This window comes from Protopterus annectens, chromosome 1.part1 (genome assembly GCF_019279795.1).
Source record: "Protopterus annectens isolate FY-2018-M chromosome 1.part1, PAN1.0, whole genome shotgun sequence".
Classification (NCBI taxonomy): Eukaryota; Metazoa; Chordata; order Ceratodontiformes; family Protopteridae; genus Protopterus; species Protopterus annectens.
Genome location: NC_056726.1, coordinates 541,512,663 through 541,539,119, shown reverse-complemented (window position 1 = coordinate 541,539,119; position 26,457 = coordinate 541,512,663).

The window sequence follows — 26,457 nt, the reverse complement described above, 5'->3', positions numbered from 1 at the left end:
ATACCTTTAGCTAGGGTGCACCTTGACTGGGAGGGTGGAAAAGGAAGCAAGCAAGTAAGTGTGTTTGAGGATATCCCTGCAGATGTCCTGATAGGGAATGATTTTGATAATGCAGTACCCTGTGTGCATGCAGTGACATGCAGTCAGGCTTGGAAACAGGCATGTGGGTCTGGTAGCCTGGGGGGGGACCCAGACAGACTGCACACTTAAAGCCAGGACTAGTGAGGTGGATACTTCGAGGGGAGCTACTCTGTAGCAGTGAGACTGAAGGATGAGCCACAGTTGCAGGTGGGTTCTGATGTTCCCTTGGACAGAATGACTGCAAGGGCAGAGGTGAGTAGTAGTACTCAGGCTGACAGTGAGGCACTGCTGTCAGAGTATACCAGACTTCCTGTGGAAGGGGAGCTGGGAAGGGTTACAGAGAGAGAGCTGAGACAGGCTCAGCTCTCAGACCCTACATTATAAGGCTTGAGGGAGGTAGCCAGGGAAGCACCTGATTCTCAAGGATAGGGGGAATCTGTATACTGGGACAAAGGGTTACTGTATAGAGAGTGGACCCCTGAGGGAGGGCTAGAGGGTGAAGTAATACAACAGTTGGTACTGCCCAGAGCCTACCATCTGGGATTTACAGCCATAGCTCACAATATTCCCTTTGCAGGTCATATGGGCATAAAGCATACCAAGAGATGTATTATGCAGAACTTTCATTAGCCTGGGATTTCCAGGGGTGTAACAGGGTACTGCAGGACTTGTGAGCAGTGCCAAAAACAAAGCAAGGCAGGAGACAAGGTCAAAGCTCCTTTGATGCCTTTGCCTGTGATTGAGGAGCCATTTCAGAGGGTAGCTATGGATTATGTGGGGCTTCTGAGTACCCCAAGATCCACAGGAAAGAAGTATATCCTAATGGTAGTAAATTATGCTACCAGATACTCTGAGTCAGTGGTTCTTTCCTCCATTGAGGCAGAAAAGGTGGCAAATGCTTTGTTAGAGATTTTCAACTGGGTAGGCTTCCCAAAAGAAATACTAACCTTTAGAGGTGCCAATTTCATGTCAGACCTGCTGGCTTGTCTGTGGAAGCACTGTGGAGTGAAGCACCTAAAGACACACCCTACCATCCTCAGATTAATGGTCTTGTGAAGAGGTTAAACTCTACACTAAAGACCATGCTACGCGCATTTGCAGACCAGTTTGAGAGAGTGGGATGAATATTTGCCCCATCTGTTTGCTTACAGGGAGGTGTCCCAGGAATCCATAGGTTTTTCACCTTTTGAGTTGCTGTATGGGCATAGGGTGAGGGGACCTCTAGATTTGATTTGCGGTGGGTGGGAGGATGAGTGTGAAGCCCTGAAGGAGTCTGTTGTGGCATATATCCTAATCCTCAGGAAAAGGCTCCAGAAGCTCATGGGCTTGGCCCAGGAGAACTTGGCAGAAGCCCAGCAGCAAAAAAAGGTCTGGTATGACAGGAGTGCTCAAGTTAGAGAATATGCTGGGGGGGGGCAGCAGGTTATGGTTCTCATTCCTGTCAGACACAACAAGCTGCAGGCAGCTTGGGAGGGACCCTTCAAAATGGTAAGGAAGGTCAGTGATGTTAGCTACATTGTAGCACTACTAGGCAGGAGGCAGGGGCACAAACAGTACCATGTGAACCTTACCAAGATAGGGAGGCCCTGGTGCTAAGCATTTGCAGTAGAAGGCAGGAGGAATTTGAGGGGGATCTATGGCTATAGGGAGCCAGCCATCAAAATCCCAAATTACTATGGTGGAGCATCGGATTGCAGGCATATGATATGACAGTACAGCACTGCACTGAGGTCAGTAATGCAAGGCAGCTGGGATCTCAAGACAGGATATGGGGTAATGTATGCCCAAATAGGCTCATCCCTCTCAAGCAATGTTTCTCAGGGGTCACTTGAAAAACTATCTTGAGTCTTGGAAGGGGGGGGAGTGTAATGAAAGGAGCTACTGACAGCGCAGCTATCTGGAATTTTGTAAATAATTATTTGTCATTTGTGAATATCAACATGATTTATATAAGATGTTTGTGTTACAACTATATTAGAACTGTATGTCATGTGTATATCCAACTAGCTTGTACAGACATATGCGTTAAACAGGTATTTTATTAAGTGCTTGTGATTGAAATGTAGCCACAGTGTGCCCTATTGGAATAGAACAGAAATGTACATGCACTATTGTAACTGTTTAAGTGTATATATTTTAATAGTGGAAACTGGAATACAGGAGGCTAACTTCAGAAAAATAGCTGAAATTAAATTACTTTATGGCTATGTAATAAAATATGGTATATTTCAGTTTTCAATGAGCTAGAGACACAGAGCCTGTGTTGAGAAGTTTTCTATATTGCCTTTAGGGTGAAATAATTACTGGTCTTGAAATTCAGAGGAATGTAATTGTTTTATGACTTCTAGCTTCCAGTAGTGGGGGTTTCACCTGGGATAGAGTAAGATGGCATGAAATTATGTCATTCTGCAAGCTGTCCCAGCCGTAATATTTGGGATATTAATTTGAGAAGTCTCTTAGTGAGACAGAGCATTCTATATTCTGTGTTGGACCCAACAAGAAGACCCATTCACTACACATCTGCCTTGCCCTAATGAAGTAAATTTCTAGGGAGTAGTAATTCTCTTAGATATAGTCAGGAATATAGCAAAGTTTTGTTTAGATATTTTTCTTTATTTATTTGAGACTGTCCTGCGATGTTTGTTTTAAATATTTCCTGCGATTTTGAACTCTGATGTCACTGTGATTATATACTGTGTATTTTTTTGTCCTTTTATTATTTATTATTAAATATATTTAAACCTTTCATTGTGGCCGATCTGTCTAGACATATTTAAGTTTTGAGAGTACTTGCATATTTATTTGGTGACACTGTGTGGTCCACTCCTAATAGCCTTGCACTTGGTCAACTACCATTTCTATTGATATTAATATTACACTGTAAGATTGGACACCCTTTGTTAAGGGTCTTAAAGTAGCTGATAAGGAGTTGGCTGGTGGCAGTGATAACTACCTTCTAGTCTGGGCAAAAGGGGGCATAGCTAATAAAACTCTGCCAGCCTTTCCAGGTGTGTGTGTGTTTGTGTGTGTGTATGTGTGTGTGTGTGTGTGTGTGTATGTGTGTAAATCAAACCTCAAAGAGTGTGTATGTCAGCTACTTGGGCAGGGACACAAAACACTGGTTCTTCAGAGAGGTCTTGGCTTGGCCACTCAGCTGAGATCTCAACTCTTTAGCTCTGCCAGTGGAGAGTATTATTATGGATCTGGAGAAAGAGGAAGAAACCAGTCCCGGACTGACTGTGGTCTCTGTGTGCTCTTAAGGGAAATCTGGAAATACTGTGTGCATACCTGTCATCCTCCCAGTGTATGTCCCCCACTCTTGCCAGTGGTGAGGACTGAGGCTCCTTGATTACTGGTCCAGTGGTGGGTCATCATATGAGATTTATCATGTGACTGTATACTCCACTCACAACTGCACTCAAAGGACCCTCCATTCAAGAAGTATAAGGCTCCAGGACTGCAGCTGTATGGCCACATTTCATTCTAATTGTCTTTGATGTCTCTCAGCTTTAGCTTTGAAACAATTGGAACATAATATGCTGATTATGTAATAATGATTTGTCATATTTCACATAGGAAAAGCTTTTGCTGCTTCTAATGTGTGCGGTATGAGTGTGCATTAAGTGGGAGTCTGTAACATAGTTTAATTTTGCATGCTGTTGATGTTGTATTCAAACTTAAAATAAACACCTCCTGCCTCCTGCACTTAAGTAAAAAAATAAAACTTTCTTTCAGGCCACGATAGTTCATGGGCAAGTCATAAACACTCTGACTGAAGCTATTTTGATGTACTTGCTTTCAGTGATTTAATGAATGATTGCATAATTCAGGACAAATAGGCCACTATATCTGGCTAGTTTCGAGTTTTGCATGATGGTGACTCACTTATAATTTAAGTGGGTCCTCCTGTAGCACACGACATCTCTAAAATTCAACACTCACTTAATACTTTGCAGTCTTGGACCTATGAATCAGTATTAATAATTAATGAAAAATAATAAACTCATGATCATCAACCTGAAAGACAAAATAACCACTTCTACTGTCATCTACATAAACAACACCATTATTGAGAGAGTTGATTACTATAAATACCTGGTTGTGATCAGTTATCAGTATAAATATTTTGGTGTGACCACAGATAATAAACGTAACTTTTTCTGATCATTTTAATCACATTCTACAGGGTGTACACAAAAGGCTTGACACTCTAAATTGGATAAAGCACTACCTAACACCATCATCAAAAAAACAGTACATTATTTAGCCAGTGCTCCTACTCAGATTATTATATGAAATGACAGCCACAGGTAACCTTAATAAAACAAGATTACAAAAATTAAAATGTATGCATTACAAAACAGTTAGTTTTAAAGCTATAACGCTACACAGCCAGCACGCATGTGATGTAATAAAACAGCTTACATGCATATCTTTCAGCATTAAAGTAAATTTCATTACCTCACGTTTGCCATCAGACTCCTATAAAACTGCAAATGCTGCTCATGCTCTGCTCTCCTTAAATATTATAGAACTGAGGGGCTCTTAACATGAACCAGTGCAAACCTAATGACAATGAAAAAGACCTCCCCAAAAACAGGTGATCAAACCCTAAGCTACTTCTTACCATGACTAAGGAACGCTATACCTCAGCAGTTGTGTGACATAGCCAGCTTAAGATCTTTAAAAAAAAAACAATATTGGGTCCCTTTTTAACACAGTTCTAACTTGTCTTAAATGCAGTGTCACCCAAGTACTGTTCTGGTCATAGGTTTGCCCATGTACTTATCTTGTCTGGTTACCTATTACAACCGCAAAACCTCAGTTGCGTGAATATGGAAACGTCGACACATATTGAGAGAACCGCAAAAACACCGAATGTCCTGAACTGTGAAATTTGAAATGTCGAATCGTCATAGTTGGCCCTTCTCCGGTATAGCTCCTTAAGGTAAGTGTGCAATAGTTACTGACATTAGGGTTAGGGTGCGGGTTAAGGTAAGTGCATATATAATAATATATGTAAGCTTTAGTTTAGGGTTAGAAGTAGGGTTTTGTTAAGTGTATGTATGTGGATTATTTATTTTGTTTGGGTGAGTAGGTAGTACGTAGCGGGCGGTGGGGTTGGCCAAATATGCCGATTCGACATTTTGAATTTCGCAGTTCAGGACTTTCGGTGTTTTCGCAGTTCGCTCAATATGTGTTGACGTTTCCATATTCATATATGTAAGATTTTGCAGTTATACTATAGACCCATCTAGTCTAACTGACTTCCATAGTTAACTAGAGCCATAATTAAGGTGGGACAAATGGGGTGGCTGCCCTGTGTGCAGGCAGTTAGTGGGCATGATCGGCAGGTACTCATGGTCTGATGGTACATGACTGACATTAATTTATGAAGCTGCAAGGTTATCAAGCTAATGCTGTATTCACAGTTATAGCAAAAGCTCAGAAGAGATTTTTGATTTGTTTTGAAGGTCAGTGTTCTGCAATAAATGTAGGAGGGCATCTGTTTCAGTAGTAACAGCCATAGGAGTGTTTTGTTCTTTCTTAAGTCCTCGCCTTTGAGTTGGGGAACTCAAGTTTGAGGGAATGCCATGTGTGCCAGAAAGCTACTTATGGTTCTTTGATTGATTAGGCATTGTTGCAAAACACTAATCTTGCTAACGTGTTAGCATATTCTTTTTCCTGCCTCTACTTTACGTATCTATTCCTTCTCCAAATTAATCTCTTTCATATGACCTAGTCAGGCACCATCCCCACTTACTAATTATTCTTGTTAATCTACTTTTCTTCTATTCTCTCTACCACTCGTCAATCTAGGTACATGCTATGCTCTGCCCTCTTCTTCTAAATATTACTTACATGAGGAGTCTTCATTTGTTTGCCACTGCTTTTAGTTATCTTATGAGCCAATTGAAATGGCTATTGATTGTTTAGCTCTTTAACTGGTCTGTATGCTCATTGTTTTTCTCCTGGGTCCCCTCTAAAAATGGGCTCAGCCCAATAGAGCTAACCAGGTCATCAAAATGTTAAAAAAATACATAATTGTATTGCAGCATTCTGCCTGAAATACACTTCACCGAAAAGCCTACCCGCCATTTTTTTCAGTCATATGTCTTAGACTAGTACAGGCTGGGCCAGAAGTAATTTTTATTTTTCTACAAGATATCACTATTATGAAATACAATGTTCATCATGTACTTTGTATGGCATTATTTTTCTGTGAACCAGCTGTTGCATTATTGTTCAACTTTTGGTTGTGGGACATATTATTTTAGCTAAGTCTACTGCTGCTGCTACTGCATGGGGCAGAGAGTGAAGATGATCTTATCTGAGCAGCTTCATTATTTATTACAAGGAGTAGATGTTATTCATGGAATGAATGTGTGCGTGCGTGTGTGTGTGTGTGTGTGTGTGTGTGTGTGTGTGTGTGTGTGTGTGTGTGTGTGTGTGTGTGCGTGATAGCTTGTGTGTGCATTTGTGTGTGTGTGTGTGATAGTTTGTGTGTGCATTTTTGTGTGCGTGTGTGTGTGTGTGTGTGTGTGTGTGTGTGTGTGTGTGTGTGTGTGTGTGTATGTGTGATAGCTTGTGTGTGTACATTTGTGTGTGTGTGTCTGTCTGTTCTTACACAAATGTTTCATTACTGTCTTATCTGTTAGTTATACCTACTTGTATTCAGCTGTACTTTATATTTGACCTGGCTAATATCCTGTCTGTGTGCATTGCCCCTGCTTTTTGTCATGTATCTGTTATCCATATGGGCTGTGGCTGAAATGAATCTTGCTGGATCAGTCCACTACCCCATTTAACAGATTTAATAAATAAGATAAATAAATAAAATATTATTGTAATTCTTGGCCTCAACCCTCCTAACATTGTCTTCCCAGCTTTGTCTTTATATTGTTTGCCTTCTAGCCTTTACCTTAACTGCTGTTCACAAACATGGAAAGGACAATCTGATGATTCTAAAACAGATCTCCATTTGAAGTCAGGGAACATAACCAGATACTGAAACCTTCTATGCCAGAATTTTCCTCATGTTCTCTGTTACTGAGCTGATGAAAAAACTATTTTATACCAGAGGGCAAAGCACTTGCTTCTGCATAAATAATATGAAACCTCTTCTCATTTACTGCAGATTTAGAGAAACCAAAGAGCAGAAGTCCCCAAGCAGATACTTAGCAAACCATGCCAAAACAAATACATCCAGCGCAAACATTTACAAACTTACAAACCTTCACTTCTTCAAGGCAGTATAGGAGATGTATACATGACCACTGAAAAAGAAAAAGATATTACCTACATTGACATATAGACCTTTAATTAATGCTATTACTTAAGAAGCATACTTCACAAGACATGGGCATATTTTTCAGTAGTGCTATATATCATAATCATAAGTGTAAGCTGGCTTGCACCCTGACATATCTAGCTTATAAAAGTAGCTATTTTTTACCTACAGGCATGAGTGTATAAAGTAAGGATAGACACAAGTAAGCAGCTCTGAGCCAATGGACAGACGACCCAGTTGAGTCTTGCTCTATGATCTCTGCTAATGCTGGGACATTTTGTCGGTCAACATGACCAGGCGTTAACCTCCTGACACATGGCACTCTCTCCTGAACTTTACTTTCATATTCCACAAAAAGCTGTCCTTTTGTACAGAGACCATCTTTTCCATCATTTTTTATAACTGGTTTTAAGGATGACAACCATGTAAATGATATCTGAAAATATGCTGCTGTATCAGCCTGCGTGTTAGTCACTGTGCTGCACCCTGAAAGCGACTGACATCAGACTTGAGTATGCATTGTGTTCTCATTTTTTATTTCCTTGTTTAATTGTCTCCAGTCACACTAAATAGCTATTACTCACACAACGCATTTACAGCTATATTCAAAACTATTTATGCACTGGGGAGCAAACTGCACTTTATTTAAATTACTGGATTTGGCTAATTCTTTCATTAAAAAGTTAACATACTTTGCTTCCCATAAACCCAACCTGCAAATTAATAAATCTATGCTCTTTGTAGAACAGGTCTTCACATTTGAAATTATCAGTTCCACCCAGAATGTGAACTTGGCTGTCTAACATTCCAACTCCTGTTCTCCAAGAATCTGCATTGTTCATGAATCGTCTTCTTTTCACTAATTGGTATACTTAGCAGTCTCTCCTCCATTTTCTGCTTCTTGAGAAGACTGTACGTCTAGGCACAGAAGTTAGCTTCACAGGCCATGCATACTGATATAAAAGAGCCTTAACTTTCTTTACTTAAAAAGCCCTCTTCCCAGTAGATATCTGTATATCAGTAAAGGTTTGAAGTCTCCCTGTTTCGGTTATTTTTTTCAGTAATGATTTCTAGATCTCTTGCCTATAAGAGTGCACTAACTAGTCACTTCCATATGCTGTGTGCTGAACTACTGTATTTGTAAATATGTCAGTTTGCTTTTCAGGGTACTGAATTCCATTATTATACTCTGTGCTGGCTAAATTTCGCAACAAATAAAACATTTTCTAATCTTGCTTAAGGCATTATTTTTTTTTTCTGAACATCTTTGAGTAATAACTTCCCCGATTTCCTTAAGGATGATGTATTCCTTAGTCCACTTTGCTGAAATGATTTAATTTATCAAAAATGAGCTTTATTTTTAGCATATGCTACCAATACTCACTTTTGTTTTAAGTCAGATTCATCAGTTTTATGTAGTTTCTTTTTCTAAGGACAAATCTCTCTTCTTGCCATTTTTATTATGGATGTTAATAAGATCTCTCTGTCCTCTTTTCTTTCTACATACAGTGTTTTCTTGTTGCACTCCTTTTGTATTTCAGGAATCTATTCTCACTTATTTTTACAGATATGAAGCGCATGTATATTTTCTTACTTTCATAGTCAGATAAGGTAATTGCCCTCCGCTCTGCACTCTTGCACTGCACTGAAACTATCATTTCTATAATGTTATAATCAGGCTTAGCAAAAAGAATTAAAACTTGTAATTAGGAAAGGGAGAGACAAGCTGCGCCTGCATTTAAAGCTAGCATATAAAATGGGGAGATTGCGCTCTAATAATCTATTTTATTTTTGTTGTACAAGTTCTCTTTCTTCCTCCTTCACTCTTTTTTCGTACAGAGGAAGTCAGTGGCTTTAGTTTCCTGCTGGTGAAAGTTTCCATCGGCACTTAGACAATTCCAACTGACTGATGGGCTTGGAATTCATTTCACTGAATCAATTTTACTCAAGGGGAGGGGGTGAATCAGAGAACATTTCACATCCTCTCCCTTCTACTTGTTCTTTTTTCTTGGGTGTTACTGCCATTTTAGCCATTTAATTAGACGTGTGTCTTAAAAAGGGTGAATGTAAATATAAAAATTTAAATGGCTTTTCTGCACCTATTTTACATGTAGCTTTGAGTTCAGATTTGTATGCTGACCTTTCAGAATTGCCTGGGCAGGTATACCTGCCCGTCACACAGACATGACTACTGGTATTGCCACTTTGACAGAAAGATAGTTTCCTCTGTTTTCATCTCGTAGCAACCCATGACCTTCTCTTTTGTCCTCTCTGTTCTGAACCTCGACACATGATATAAACTCAACAGACCTCAGAAGAATTGCAAAATCCCATATAATACATGGAGCACATTGATTATGTTCCTAAAATAACAGAAAAATAATCTTTTACAACAAGGTTTATAAGGAAGATCCTGACTAGAAAAAGCTAGTAGTGCATAGACTGCCATGATTACCCACATAAAATGGTTAAATATTATCCTGGTTAAGCACTACTATAGCAAGAGACCTGACCTTAACAACACTTAGAGGATTGTTAAACACCTCCTAGACACTGTTAATATTGAGTCTTCACTATGCAAACATTGCTGACCAGAAAACAACAGCAGCATGGCATGAAACAGCTTCTTTTCAATATCTGTTTTTGCCTGCTGTCGTCTAAAGTAAACCAGTACTTTAGTCTGATGAAGTCTTGGGGCGAACGCCTGACGAAAGTGCTCAATTAAATAAAAAGTTCAGTGGTTTCTATTCAGCTCTGTGGATTTATTTCTTAGTTTGGAACTGTTTTCTGTAAACCAGTACTTTAGTTACAACTACTTCGCTTACACAGGGAATATGTAAAGACATCAACCACTTCCTCACTGCTTTAATAATTTTCCAAGCTGGTTCAACACATCATGTTTTTTTAAATTTAATGTTTCACTAGCTACTAGTAAATGGGGAAGATAAATCTCTATACACTACAAAGAGTTATGATTGTATCTATTTGCTATGTATTCTTGAAATACACATTAAAAAAGTCACCTCTCAACCTTCGATCTCAAAGTGAATTTCTTGAGAACCATTTCTCAAACACATAGCAGTCTGGTTATAATTGGAGTCATGATCACAATATTCTATGTTTTACATCAATTATTGTAAAATGTATCATACCACTACCTTTCAATGGATGGGTTGTCTTACACCAAATGGTGTTAGTTACAGCTACTAGCGTTCCAGACCCTCTCAGAAATAATCATACTTTGACGGCAGCACCCCCCCAACCACTGTTTTTTTCCTGCCTGCTCTGACCACAGCTGTACCAACTGTTTCCAGCATAGTCCTTGTCATGCTTTATTCTTCATCAGCTTCATGTTTTCACTGCTGCTTAATTCTGTTTTACTTCTGATTAAATTGAAAGCAGAGGTTCTGATGATACATTTGCAAAATGTAAATGGACAAAAAGTTTATATTATCTGGATTCACCACGGGGCTAGTTAGCAATTTAGTTGCATATTTTCTAGTATCAGTAAAATCTGAAAGCACATTTTGTTGTGTCATAGCAGGTCAGCACATGGATTTCTAATCCCTTTCCTTTCCTAAGTGCAATAGTATTCTAGATATGTGTGAGGGGGTCATAAGGCAGCAGGATGCCCATTAAAAGTATAATGATCTGGCGTTTCGGGCTGTTCGAATTTCAGGCTTTGGTGTCTACATCACTCATGAACTCAGTTTGCCATTTGCTCACATCATAATACTGAAGTCTTAGTTTAGGAAAAATGGATACTTCTTCATCAACGTTAACTGGGAGCCTTAAAACATTTCATATTTCGTTTCTGAAAGCATCCCCTATCAATTATTTTCTATTTTGCTAAGGTTTGATCTGCCTTAGTTTTGGGGATTACCAAAATTTCATGACTTGCACACGATACGTTATTATTCTTACTGATAGCAGAATGATTTAATAAAGATCTAAAGTATTGAAGTTTTTTTACTGTAAACATCTATATGCCAGAAGGCCCTGTCCACAAAGACCCATAAGATACCAACCCACATTAAGACTTCATGAATTTTGCTTGATTATTTACAACAGTACAATGCTGCATTGCTTAACTGTTTCTAACAGGAACATACAGCATCCATGTCTGTGAGCAGACACTGCCTCATGTTTACGGATCATGTTCAGCTAGTGCTTGCCCAACTTCTTATTACAAATAATTGTTTTTGAGATGATTTAAGAAAGCTAAAATGCAATAGTTAAAACAATGCATGATAGGATTTCTTTACTAATCTCCTGTTTTGTCAAAGAATAAGCTGTAATTGTTGCCTCAGACAGAATATTACTGACAATTCAAATTCACATAATTTCTGTGCAGCAAATTTCTGTGCTGTGGCATTATTTTATGCTATTTTATTTTACTTTATATAGTTCTTTTTCATCAGACAACTGTGGGGCAGAGGCTTTGTGCTGTGTGTTACAAGAGACAGACGACTGTAACAGCTTCTGTCATTTTCCATGTTCTCCCTTTCTCTGTTGCTGGGGTGTATGTGCCAGCATTTTAATGTAAAAGAGTGTGACTTAGCTGATTTAGGACCTATTCCTGACTTTTGCCCTCAGCACCATTGTGATTGCAGGCTTCAGCAAAGAGGCAGTCATTAACCTGCTAGGAGTGCCATGTTTTATCACACCTCACTCCTGTAATGTCCAGCCAGCTTAATCAAAGTCTAAAGACGTGATCAAAACATTTTTCAAGCAAAAGTCCTAGACATCTGCTGCTGTCCTGATGTTTTCCAGAACCCCCTACAATAAAGCACCCAAGTATGGTTGCAAAAGGAAAGACCTCCTGTTATTGGCCTTGGAAATCCAATATTCTATAGACCTGAGCAACTGGTCAGTTACATAGGCAATCTGATAGTTAAAGCAGAGGACTAAAGCTCTGACTTGTTAATAAGCTGCTTCCTGTTCCAAGGGTACAGGGTATGTATTTGTCTGCCTTCATTTGGTAACTGTGTGATCTTGAGTAAGCCACTTAACTAGACAGTGATTTGAGGCACTTGGGATTTGGGTTAGGCTCCCTGATGGTCTCCTGGATTGCATTCCTACCATGAACTGCTGAATGGATTACCATATCCAGGAAATAGCTGACTAGATATTGACCCTTTGTTTATGAAGTAGCGTCACAGATGTATAGCTTCTCTTGGCAGTTCATGTTAAAGAAGACCATAAAGAAACTAGATAAAAGCAATAATAATATAATATTTATTTTATTTATTTATTAACAAAGTAAGAAACTTAGTCCATCATAGTTTCTTCTGCTATGACCTGAGCCACTAGCATGTGTCTGGGAGGCAGGAGGAAACTGGAGTTCAATGGGTAAATAATGTGCATGCTTGGGAACATGCAAACGCAACACAGATACTGACCCTAAATCAGAATTGAACCCTAGACCCTGGAGCTCTGGAGTGGAAAGTTTAACCACAAGTAACATAAATACGAGCACATGCTATTTTGTCTGTTGTTTTTCTGTCCTAAGTTGTAGATATATCACTGCTTTATTCCCTGTTTTTTTATATAACATTCTTTTGTAATAATCTTTTTCTTTAACATGAGTGACCACAGGCTAAACACTGCAAAACTCATGAGAAGTAATATGTTTGAACACAAACCTGCCATCTAGTCTTTTCCAACATTATAAATCACAAGGTAAAAATCAAAGAAAAAGTTAACATAAATTTGATCAGTTTTAGCAAATGATGTTGCAAGGAGGCTTTGGGATATTTTTTGTTTCCCTTGCAACACAAAATTAGAAATACTCTGCATTGCCCACAGTTTTTAACATTTAGAGCACCCATCTGTAGTTTCTGTTCCTGCTTTTACAGATGTTGCCTTTGGTGTGTCAGTGAGATAAGCAGTAGATAAACTACTAAGCCCATGAAAATGATGGTGACTGGGCAAGGTAGGGTGAGACTGACAGGCAGAGGGGTAGCTGAAGAAAAGCATAATAAAAAAGCATATCTAGCCATTTTGTGGAGCTGCAGCATTGTTACTTATAATATTAATATTATAATATTTCCCACCCAGAACTGCAGAGGAGGTCTGGCTTAGGACTTAATGAAAATTAAAGGCTCAAGTGAATGTTGTCTTCTACACCATGTCCTACTGTATTACTGTTATCTGTGGCCTTGCATTTCAGTATTCAGGGCAAAGGAAAAGTAGGTTGTGTATCTGAATTCACTTTATGTACTGTGGCATCATTCTCAGCTTTGGGGTCTAGTTACCAAAAATGGTGCTTATGCAGAGTTAGGTGGCATCTGTCAAAATAAAAGTAGAAGCTAAATTATGGTAAATACTACTTTTAATCAGTAACCCTATCTAGGCCGCAGCAGGGGAAAGTCTACAATAAGAAACTGACTTAGTTTAGCTGTACCCTGGGGAAGGCATGGTGCATCCAAATAAACAGCAGACAAAGGTACAAAAATCATTAAAACAGTTACTGTGACTTGTGTGGACAGAAGTCAAAACACTGATTAAAAACGTTTACTGTGACTTGTATCTGGATGCTGCCAGTTCAAGTTCAAAAGTATTCTCTTAAAACAATAATGCTTTGACAGAATTTTCATTAAACTAATGAATGATACAGCACTCCGACAGATGTATTTTTCAGAATGTGACTATACTTCATGGCTTATCTCCTTCAGGTGTCTCCGAGTTCCTCAAACCTGGAAAATGCATGTAGTGTCAGTCAAGTCATGAAATACACCTTTAATTCCTGGAATGGTACTTATGGCAGCTGTACCTGTATGATGTTGCTGGTACAGTTTTTCCTTCTGTGTAGGCCCTGTCGTGCCGCTTTCAGAAGCGACAATTCATTAGAATGGACATTGTGGATTTAGATGGGTGACTAAACCTCACCATCTCTGGGATTAATAAGAATAGGATGCTGTAAGTACATGGGTGTGGGCTTATGTAAGTTCAGTATGGAAGAACTACAGAATACAAGGAGATGCTGCTATCAGCATATGGTTAGACTGCTCTCATCATGTTCCATTTTTCAGTTTTGAATGCGTATGGAGAATACATGTGAAACAGTTTCTTTTTCAGATTTCAGCTTTGGAGGAAAGTAGATAAGGTGAGTGATGTATCGTACTTAGAAGCATATAAAGGAGTGAACTCAATTAAGCATGATAATCTGCAGAGAGACTAGACCCATCTGGCTACTATGTGCTAATGCAGCAGAGCTTCTCTCCAGCAGGACATTGCTTTCATCCTTATGATTCAGGCTCAGCATTCCTCTATTTCACCTCATCATGAACCTGCTTACTATTCTACTGTTCCTCACCTCTTGTGAAAGAATAGTCTATGTGTTCACAACTCTTTTGTTAAGAAATGAGTCTGTACTTCCCCCTAAACTGTATTTACTCATTCCAGTATGGCATATTGATTTGAAGATTTTGCCACTAGTGCAAACCATTAAGGAACCTTTTGTGAAAATGTGACTGCAATTGCACTTAAGTCTCCACAGATGATGTAATCTCTTAGTCTGGGACATGCGGGATCACCCTATGGGTGTTTATGCAGGGAATGTATTTTTCCTGACTTGTGTTGTTGGAGTACAGCTCTTTTGAGGGTGTACCATTAACTCCCAGTGTTTGTGGCTTGAGCTTTAAGAAAATGAAGTTATCACCTTAGACTTCAAACAAATATTCATATCTCAGGAACCATAAGTGTTAAAAGAAAACTGTAAATTGCAAACTAATCAGGATAAATTAATCTTTACATTAATGGCATTGATTCAGTTTGATGCTTTTAACTGGATTTTAAAAGCCAAAATATAGGCAGTGAATATTAATTTTGTAATGTTGTCTAAACAGATTATGATATCTCAGTAAGTATTCAAGCAAGACACATACTGCCAGTAAGATTTTCATCATGTAACTGTGAGCTTCATATGAGGTTATGCAGTTCTGTCTGTGTTACCTGAATGTTGACATATTAAGAGAAATATGAAAATTATTATAACACAAATAAACAGTATACAAATAATATTCAATATCTCTTAATAGCTGCATTAGACAGAGGTCAAATATCAATACAATTATGTTTGTCATCATGTATGCTTTAAGATGAAATCTGCTGATACCTTGTATGTAGCATGATTTTGGAATTATTGATGCAAATATGAACAAGCAATATTTAACACCTAGAGGAGTCAGTAGGAGTTAACTGCAGAAATGTCTGGAGACACACTCGGCTATAATGAGTTAAACTACATTTGTTGAAATTGCACTTGCCAAACTGTTTTGATTGTTAATTATGTAACTGATTGTGCTATTAATCTCTGTATCTTTTTCTTTCTAGGCTGAATTTAAAATTGGTCCACTGAGATCAGTGCTGTACCGTGGTTAATGAAAAAAAAAATAATGATAAAGTAGATACACTGAGATGATTACCCATCAGTGCATTCATTATGTTCTCTTAGTCTTTATTATTTCCTTCTTTGGCCCTTCAGTAGTATGTATGACATCCTTCTTGAGGCCATGCCAATGACCTGCATAAGAAGATAAGTACCTCAATGCAGTCATGGGACTATTCAGCATCAGGCAGGGCAACATAGAAGTTGTTCTGCTTTGATCAGATTTGCTCCTGTTTTGCATCCTTTTCCTTCTTGAAAAAAAAATTAACTCTTTCATCACAACAATAACAGTTCAAAATTCTTTGCAGAAAAATACATTAACGTATTTACTTCTATTGTTCCTGCACCAAGACTCTAACCACAGGGTGATAAATTATGTATTATGATGTCTGTTAATATTCTAAGAAAGGACTAACACCAGAAATTCCCTTAAACATTCTTGTATCTAGCTTCATACTGAAGCGTAAAAGGAGTAGTCATAATGAAAGTATTGAAGGGCGGCCTTAAAGAAAGGTAGGTGGAGGTGGTGCCAACTAGTCATGGAAACCATTCTAGAAAAATGGATGCACAGTGAGAATACGTTTTATTGGTAGGAGTAAGCTGTATCAGAACTGGTTATCTAATAGAAAATGTTTGTCTTTTATAGAATAGCTATTATCTCTGGTTGTCAGCCATGACAGGTATTATGTCTCTCAACTGTCCAGACTTTTGCAGAATGCCCAGACTACTGACTCATATTTTTGGACTGTTCCTTATACAATGTGTGGTTTTCTGGCAAATTATTAAGAATTGAGGTCACTAAATGATGACAGACGTTTGCGTTTCAGACTTTATTCCCTATGAAAAATGTTCAAGAGTGGAAAAACTGTTATTCTATTAACTTTCTAAGTTTATAAGAGTAATATTTAAAACATGTCCCTATTTTTGGGCCTTTGCCCCCCCCCCCCCCCCATATTTTTGGCTTTGTCTAGAAATCTTGTGTTAAGAGGTTGAAGAGGTATGGTCTGATGTAAGCTTCATATGCACAACATACACTGAATTACCACACACCAGACCAATAGAAACATTTCCTGAATGTTTGCTGATCCTGATGTTTAAGTTCTACAGGATTCTGTACCCCAGCTGGATGCATATATGAATAAACTCCTGCAGTGATAATGTAGCAGTAAGTAACATAATTTGAGATAAGCTTGTATAGATTCAGTGTAATAATGCATTGAGGCATCACTGTTAAACAGTATTATAGTGTATTTAAAAAGTTTGTTTTATAACTTTTATTAATAAGTTTTAAGCAGTAGGTTGACACTGCAATGGGACATTGGTCCAGACAAAAAACTTGGCTTCAGGAGCCCAGAGGTTAGGAAGGTACCATGAACAGCTGATGGTTAGCTGTTGGGAGGAAGTTAAACATAAGTACACATTTGTATCCAATTTCTTCATCAACGTACCATGTGAATCCTGGTAAAGACAGTTAATGTACCCAGGAAATGATATGTATAGCACAGCTGAACCATAGTTAGTATCATATAGATTGTCCTCTATGAGTTACGTCAGTGACCTATCCAGGTCCATGTGGCTTGATAAATATCTGGGTAGAGCCCCTTAGCTAAGAATCTATAGCATTAATGGAATAGTTATTTGTCATCAAGATATTAGTATGAAAGTCTCCGACAATGGAAAATGATTTTGGGTGATCCTCCTGTATCTTGTAAGATTTTTATAAATGTACATCATAGTGATCGCCCATCTGCTGACCCTTGCATGATCATACTGGTCATTCATCCATCCATAGGTATAACCACAGACAGGGACAGCCATCCTTATGGTGGATGAAATGGTAATTTATCCATCAGTAGATATAAGCACGATCTGGGTCATTCATCCAAATATGGCTGACTGTATGATCACCTTCCCTTTTGAGGTGGGTGAAATGGTCAGTTAACCATCTGTTTTTGGTGGTATGGTCATCCTACCATTTGGAGTGGGTGATCTAGCCAGACATATACCTGAAATTTTGACTTAGGTAACTTTTAATTCACGAATTCACGCCAGTATATCAAAGCTGGTTTTACTTTTTATGACAGTCATTTTTGGAACTAGTAAGCAAATTAATGGATGTTTGTATTGCTGTGTCAAACATGTACGAGTGTGTGTGTGTGTGTGTGTGTGTGTGTGTGTGTGTGTGTGTGTGTGTGTGTGTGTATATACATATATATGTATACAAGATCGCACTGGGGAAAGAGATAAATTTCCTTATACCTGCTATACCGTGATTTGATTAAGTAACTTTTGTGAAAGTGCATTTTAGCTTAAGCGCACTTTCGTCAAAGTGCGTGTCCGCTTTCTAATCTTCGAAAAAATGAGTTTCATTGATTAGAAGTATATATATATATATATATATATATATATATATATATATATATATATATATATATGGGTCTACTTCTTTTGACCTAACTCCCATTTGCCCGAGACCAAATGACTGAAAGTTCATTTCCCCGACACTTCATTTGCCCGACACTTCATTTGACCGACAAGTATTATTAGCAAAAAAATGGAATATACCCCCTTACCCACTGTAGTGTGACCCTGGAGTTAGAATATATAGGTAGGGGGGTGTGGGGGGCACAGCCCCCCACAACGGGGTGTGTGGGGGGGCGAAGCCCCCCACTTACTTTTCTTTTACTAAGCAATATTACATCAAAAGTTAACAATATCATATGAAATGAAGTGAGGGGCTGTGCTCCCCACACCCCCCTACCTATATATTCTAACTCCAGGGTCGCACTACAGTGGGGAAGGGGGCATATTCCATTTTCTTGCTAATAATACTTGTCGGTCAAATGAAGTGTCGGGCAGATGGGTGTCTCCAGTGAGTGCATTTTCAGGTTAAGGCTCCTAGCATTAAGCAGCATGACCTTCAGTTTGCTTTTTGACAGATCTTTTATGTTGGAAGATTTGTCTTTGGGATATTGCCTAAAAAAGGTACAATGGAGAAGGCAAAAGCCTTGGCCAAGATCTGGAACCCCAGGAGTGACAGGTGGAGGCCAACTCTAGCAAAGCATCGAGGTCTGTCAACCATGTCATCCCAGGCAGACAGATACTGGATCCCCTTGGAAAGACACCAGAAACTAAGCCAGTTGTTGAAGTCAATCATTTTTTTGTTTTTATTGTGGTTTCATTCTTGGAGAAGGTAGGATCCTGCTTAGGGCTAGGGTCATACCTGCCTGGAGCACATACACTGAGAGCTCAATCATGTCTCTCTTCATATAGTCCAGGGAGGTATGTCTCAAGTCATTCACACCAGCATGGACAATGACAGAGTCATACTTGTACCTGTTGTGGAGAGACTTAAGTGCGTGCATGATGTGGCGGATTCTAGCACCTAACAAACAGCTGACTGTGACCTTCTCCTTGTTGAGCCTGGTGAGGGGGACATCAGTGTGTCTCACTATTTAGTCGCCAGTGAGTAGTATGTTTGGTTTATTGTTATGCCTTATGAGCTGTGTTTGTGAGACACTGGTGTGTTTACTACTGTGTGTAATGTGATTGGTGTTGTGTGTGGAATGTTTGTGTGTGTGTTTTGGGGGTCTCTGTTGTTTAGGTAAGTTTTTGTTGAGGACTCCTGCATAGGTGGGTGTGTGACTCTGATGTGGGTGGTGTGGTGTTTGTGGTGGCAATGTCCACTTTGTCAGGAGTACTGACTGTGGTGTGAGAGAGCATGGATCATTTCAGAAGCTTACTAGGATATCTCCTGCAAGATTCATAAACATGTATCTGTCGTAGAATTACAGCTAATCTTAACAAACCGCTTTCATTGGCAACTGAACCTTGTCCTTGTCCTGTCCCATCCCCTTCTCAGCAACACTTTCTGCTGCGTAACATTATGTAAGTAACTTCCTGAAAAAATAGTACATCATAACTTGGACTATGTATTCTCAACTTTGAGAACATCAGTGAGTTTGATGACCTTGAAGTGTGGAGTATGGCTAGATGGGTGTTACCCTGGCATCATTACCATCGGTGATACATGCACAAACAAGGAACAGATAAAAAACTTTAAAAGCCAGAACCAGGAGTCAGTGATACATGGTTAAAGTTGTTACTAACATTCCTGTCTCATTTTCTTTTTATAGTAACAGACTTAGAAGGGGCAGATGAGGTAAAAGAGTGGGTGGCATCATGATGCTAGTTAAAAAGCAGATTAGTTATGTCATACTTTGGAAGGAATTCTGCCATGGATAACTGATTAGAATGGATTCTTGCAGGCTTACTTTTAGAAAGACATCTAACAATTATTGTTGCAGCAGCATATTTGCAGCCTCTGGTCGCATTTACTAAATTGCACAAACTATTTGGTGATATGGTATCAGGAAAGTAAACAAAAGAAAAATGTAATAGTTGTAGATTAAGACATAACTGAAAGGGAGGTCACGGGTGATGGTGTCTAAACATTAGCTAATTAGCCTACAACTCATCTAATTTGTGACCAAGTCCAGCAGATCCATCCATTTAATTCTAAGGTATTCTATGCTTGGTGCAGTCTTTCCAATTAAGTCAGCCCATCATGGTAACGAAGTTTAAAGGAGAAAAGCGATGTTTGAGGTTCGTTCTTCTGGATTTTTGTTCTTTTTATTTGTTCTGTTGGGACTCGGCATTACAAATGCTGACATTTCAATAGGAAGCCCTACCTGACCTTTTCTATTACTCTTAGTGTTCGCTCACCAGTCATGTTCAATTGGTAGCAGAAATTGTGAAATCAGTCCACATGTTCTTTACCCATTCCACTCTTTTGAAAAACATGGAGCTCTTCATTTGGGAAGTTGTAACTAATTAACATGATGCTGAAGCAGTCAACAATCTTCTCAGTCTGTTACTTCCACAACTAGGCTATTTCCCACTCATGACCAGAAGACAGAATCAGAAATAGCTAACAACTAAGCTTAACAACTTTTTAGATTCAGAGGTGGGTCTTCAGGAACTGAAAAAGTAACCAAGATTTTCTTTAATATTTCTCATCATTGCAAGAAAAAGGGGTTATGAAAAGATATAAGGCTAGGTACGTGTGAAGCAGAAAAGCTAACTCCAAGGTCTTTTGGGAAAAAATAAACAACTTTGTAGTGAAAGGGAACAAGTGCTCATAAATGAAACTGATGGTGGACAATCTATTACTGGGCTTCTCTACCTGGAAGAATCATTGGAAAAATCATTTGTAATCCAAATTTAAAATAACTTGCTGATCTTTTGATAGCCTGGTCTCATTTATATGTAACCATTCCTCTTCTGTGTCAAACCTTACATTCAATGGAAGGAGACTCAAGTGATTGTCCTTTTAAAGTTTAGGCTGCTTCTTTCTCCTTCCATTACAAACCAAGGTCCTTGCCACTATATCTAGTCAACGTTCTGGACAAGCAGTCTATTAGTTGGAGCCCCTTAGCAGTTATGGTCTTTGTACCACCAGTCAACATCGCTTTGTTTCTGATCAGAGTATCAAGAGTGATCTGAGGCCATTGTTTAAACAAGAAACATCGTTATTAAATTATCATGTATGACACAGGCAATTTTACATTTTCACATGAAAATAAACCATACCATCACAACCTCAGTTGTAAACATTATACATTACAAACCATGCTGACATAACTGTAGCTGCAAACATTGTACATCACTTATACTATATCCTGTCATTGTCAGTCAACCATTAAATAGCTCATTCAGTTTCTGCCTTCTTTTAAACCTCGTTCCTCATCTGCATGTATTGATCCCACACTATCCATTTTTTCCTATGTAATTTGCTCCTACCCTTTTCTAAAGATCCCAATTCCAGTTGTTTTATCTCTGTTACTATCTTTCCTACTTCTAGTGAAGTTGGTTTAGACTCTGATTTCCATTTTCTAGTAATTGTGTTTTTGGCAGCCATCATAATTAGACTCAGCGAGGCCTTACTATGTTTAGGCAATTCTGATACTGTATCATAGCTCAAAAACATCATTACCTTAGTTACACCAATTTGCTCACCCAGCATCTCTGACAGAGCAAATATACTACAATCTCTGACAGCGCAGTCTGCAGGGAATCTTTAAAGTCTGACAACTCATTACACTCCCAGAAAATATGTTCCCTGTTACCACTTTTTTCCACATCACACCTCCAAAAGTTGCTGTCTTCCTGAGGAAAAATTATTTGGAGTCTACTTGGGGCATAAAAATATCTATGTAAACACTTTCAAGCAAAGATCCTAAATCTTCTACACTTTGTTTCATATTTGGGAGGCATGACACTGAAGAAGGGTGGGAGGTTGGCATAATGGTTAACTTGTTTGCCTTACAAGCACAAAGTGCAAGGTTTGATTCTCACATTGGATAACTGCCTAGGCTTAAAAAAATGTCCTACAAGGGCAGTTAGCCGAGTACTAATCTATGAACCTATGTGAATTGCTTTTCCCATCTCTCTCTTCCCAATCCTTTCTAACCTTCTCTGATTGATTCTTATAGTTATCATGCAGTATTTTATATGCTCTGTGATGATAGGAGGTAATGCCAGCACAGCTACCTGGAATTATGTAAATAATTATATATCATTTGTGAATATCAAACTGATTTATACACGATGCTTGTGTTACAAATGTATTAGGACTGTATGTCATGTATTTGTATATGTATTTAGATGTTTGTGTTGAAAAGATATTTGTAAAGTGCTTGTGTTTGAAATGTATCTACAGTGTACCCTACTGGAGAGAACAGAAATATCCATGCACTATTGCAACTGTTTAAATGTATATGTTTTAACAGTGGAAACTGGAAGGTTAACCTCAGTCCAGCAAACTTTAAAATATATCTAAAATTAAATCACGTTACGGGCTAGGCCATAAAGATACTATCTCACAGGTTTAAATGCAGCTAGAGACACACAGCCTGTACGAGGAAGCTTTCTGTATTGTCTTTGGGGTGAACTAATTACTACTCTTGAAGCATGGAGGTATGAAATTGTTTTATGACTTCCAGAACCTGCCACAGATCTGAGCAAAAGCTCTTGTGTGTGTATTTTTACAGGTGTGTGCTAAATTCTGCCAGTTTCCAGCAATGGGGTTTGCATGGGAACTAGAAGTCAGATGACCAGAAGTGATGTAATTCTGCAAGCTATCCCAGAAGTAATATTTAGATATTATTCTGAGAAGTCTCTTAGTGAGACTGAGCATTCTGTATTCTGTCTTGGGCCTGACACTGAAGAAGGGTGTTTTTAACCAAAAACTTTGTATTTGTATTTACCATAAAACTTTTATCCTTCAACATTGCTGGTTTGGTTTTTAGCTTGTTGGGGGTACCCAGACAGTCTGCACACTTGAAGTCAGGACTGGTGAGGTGGTTACTTCAGGGAGGGAGCTATGCTGTAGCAGTGAGACTGAAGGTGAACCTCAGCTGCTGGTGGGTACTGATGTTCCCTTGGACAGAGTGACTGCAATGGAAGAGGTGGGTAGTAGAACCCAGGCTGACAATAAGACACTGCTGTCAGAGGATACCAGACTTCTTGTGAAATGGGAGATTGGAAGGGTTACAAAGAGAGAGTTGAGGCAGGCTCAGCTCCCAGGCCCTACATTACAAGGCTTGAGGGAGGTAGCTAGGGAGACACCTGATTCTCAAGGAAAATTCTGTATACTGGAACAAAGGGTTACTATATAGAGAATGGACCACTGAGGGAGGGCTAGAGGGTGAGAGAATATAGCAGTTGGTAGTGACCAGAGGCTACCATCTGGCACTTCTAGCCATAGCCCACACCATTCCCTTTGTAGGTCATATGGGCATAAAGCATACTGAAAGATGCATTATGCAGAACTTTTATTGGCCTGCAATTGCGAGAGATGTAACAGGGTACTGTAGGACCTGTGAACAGTGCCAAAAAGTAGGCAAGGCCAGAGACAAGGTCAAAGCTAATTTGGTGCCTTTGCCTGTGATTAAGTAGCTATTTCAGAGGGTAGCTATGGATATTGTGGGGCCTCTGATGACCCCAAGTTTCACAGGGAAGAAGTATATCCTAGTTGTAGTAATTATGCTACCAGATACCCTGAGGCAGTGCCCCTGTCCTCCACTGGGTCAGAAAAGGTGGCAAATGCTTTATTAGAGATTTTCAGCAAGGTAGGTTTCCCAAGAGAAATACTGACTGACAGTGGTGCAAATTTCATGTCAGACCTGCTGGCTTTTCTGTGGAAGCACTGTTGGGTGAAGAACCTAAAGACCAACCCCTACCATCCCCAGACTAATGGTCTTGTGGAGAGGTTAAACGCTACACTAAAGACCATGCTACAGGCATTCTCAGACCAGTTTAAGAGAGAGTGGGACTAATATTTGCTCCATCTGTTGTTTGAATAGAGAGGTACCCCAGAAATCCATAGGTTTTTCAACCTTTGAGTTGCTGTATGGGCATCGGGTGAGGGGACCTCTAGATTGTATTTGCAATGAGTGGGAAGGTGAGTGCAAATCCCACAAGGAATCTGTTGTGGCATATATCCTAAACCTCAGGACAAGGCTCAGGAAGCTCACAGGCTTGGCCCAGGAGAACATGGAAGGGGCCCAACAGCAGAAAAAGGTCTAGTATGACAGGAATGCTGGCGAGCAGCAGGTGATGGTTCTCATTCCTGTCAGGCACAATAAGCTGCAGGCAGCTTAGGAGGGACCCTTTAACATGGTAAGGAAGGTCAGTGATATTAACTACCTAGTAGAACTGCTAGGCAGGAGGCAGGAGGCAGGGGCCCAAACTGTACAATGTTAACATGATGAAACCTTACCCTTGTACTGAGTATTTTCAGTAGGAGGCAGGAGGAGTCTGAGGTGGATCTATGGCTGCAGGGAACCAGCCAGCAAAATGCCAGGTTACTAAGGTGGAGCCTAGCGTTATAGGCATATGATATAACAGTGCAGTACCACAGTGGGTTTAGCAATGCTAATGCAGATGCACTCTCAAGACAGGGTATGGGGCAATGTATTCCCAGATAGGGTCATTCCTCTCAAGCAGCATTTCTCAAGGGACACTTGAAAAACTAGCTTATGTCTTCGATGGGGGGAGAGATGTGATGATAGGAGGAACTGCCAGCACAGCTAGCTAGAATTTTGTAAATAATTATATGTCATTGCTGAATATCAAACTGATTTAGGCAAGATGCTTGTGTTACAAATGTATTAGAACTGTATGTCATGTATATTTCAAACTGATGTGTACAGATGTTTGTGTTGAAAAGGTATTTGTAAAGTGCTTGCATTTGAAATGTATTCACAATGTCCCCTACTGGAGAGAACAGAAATGTAGATATACTGTTGCAACTGTTTAAATGTCTATGTTTTAACAGACGAAACTGGAAGGCTAATGTCAGTCCAGCAAACTTTAAAATATATCTGAAATTAAATCACTTTACAGGCTAGGCCATAAAGATGCTATCTCATAGGTTTCAATGCTGCCAGAAACACAAAGTCTGTACTAGGAAGCTTTCTGCATTGTCTTTAGAGTGAACTAATTACTACTCTTAAAGCATGGAGGTATGAAATTGTTTTATGACTTCCAACACCTGCCACAGATCTGAGCAACAGCACTTGTGTGTGTATTTTTACAGGTAGGTGCTAAATCCTGCCAGCTTCCAGCAATGAGGTTTGCATGGGTACTAGATTTCAGATGACCAGAAGTGATGTAATTCTGCAAGCTATCCCAGAGATGTCAATTAGTGTGAATAAGCATTCTGTATTCTGTCTTGGGCCTGACAGCAAGAAGGACCATTCAACACATCATCTGCCTTGCTGTATTAAGTAAGTAGGGAATAGTAATTCTCTTAAATTCAGTCAGGAGTATAGTGAAGCTTAGTTTAGATATTGTCTTTCTTTATTTATCTGAGTCTGTCCTTCAATGTTATTTTAAATACTTCCTGTGTTTTGAACTCTGACGTCACTGTGAATATATATTATTTTCATGTTCATGTGGACCATTTTAAGACTAGCCAATTACCCCAAGTGAGAATCAAACACTGCACCTTGTGTCTGTAATGTAAACACCTTAACCATTATGACAACCTCCCCCACCTTTCACTATGGCTGATCTTTGTAGAGATATTTACATTTTGAGAGTATTTGCATATTTATTTGGTGATACTGTGGGGACCACTCCTAATAGCCTTGCTCTTGGTCAAATTACCATTTGTATTGATATTAATTTCACTCAGTATATTGGGTACCCTTGGAAGAGCCTTACGGTAGCTGGCAGAAGTGTCTGGTGGCAGTCATAACTACCTTATAGTCTGGGCAGAAGGGGATATAGCTAGTAAACCTGTGCCAGCCTTTCCCAGGTGTGTGTGTCAGCTACTTGGGCAGGGGCACAGAGCACTGGTTGGACAGAGAAGATGTTGAACTCTTGGTTTGGACATTCAGCTGAGATCTCAACTCTATAGCTGTGCCAGTGGGGAGACTTACTGGGGATCTGGAGATAGTGCGAGAAACCAGACCCAGACTGACTGTGTTTCCCATGTGCTCTTAAGGGAAATTGTGCTTGATGCAGAGAGCTGCATCTGGAGATACTGTGTGTGTATCTGTCATCCTCACAGTGAACATCCCCCACTGGTGCCAGTGGTGAGGATTGAGGAGGGTCGTCACATGCTCTACTAATTATTCCTTTCTTAATGGCAATGTCTGTTCTATATTCAACTAAAAACTCTGCC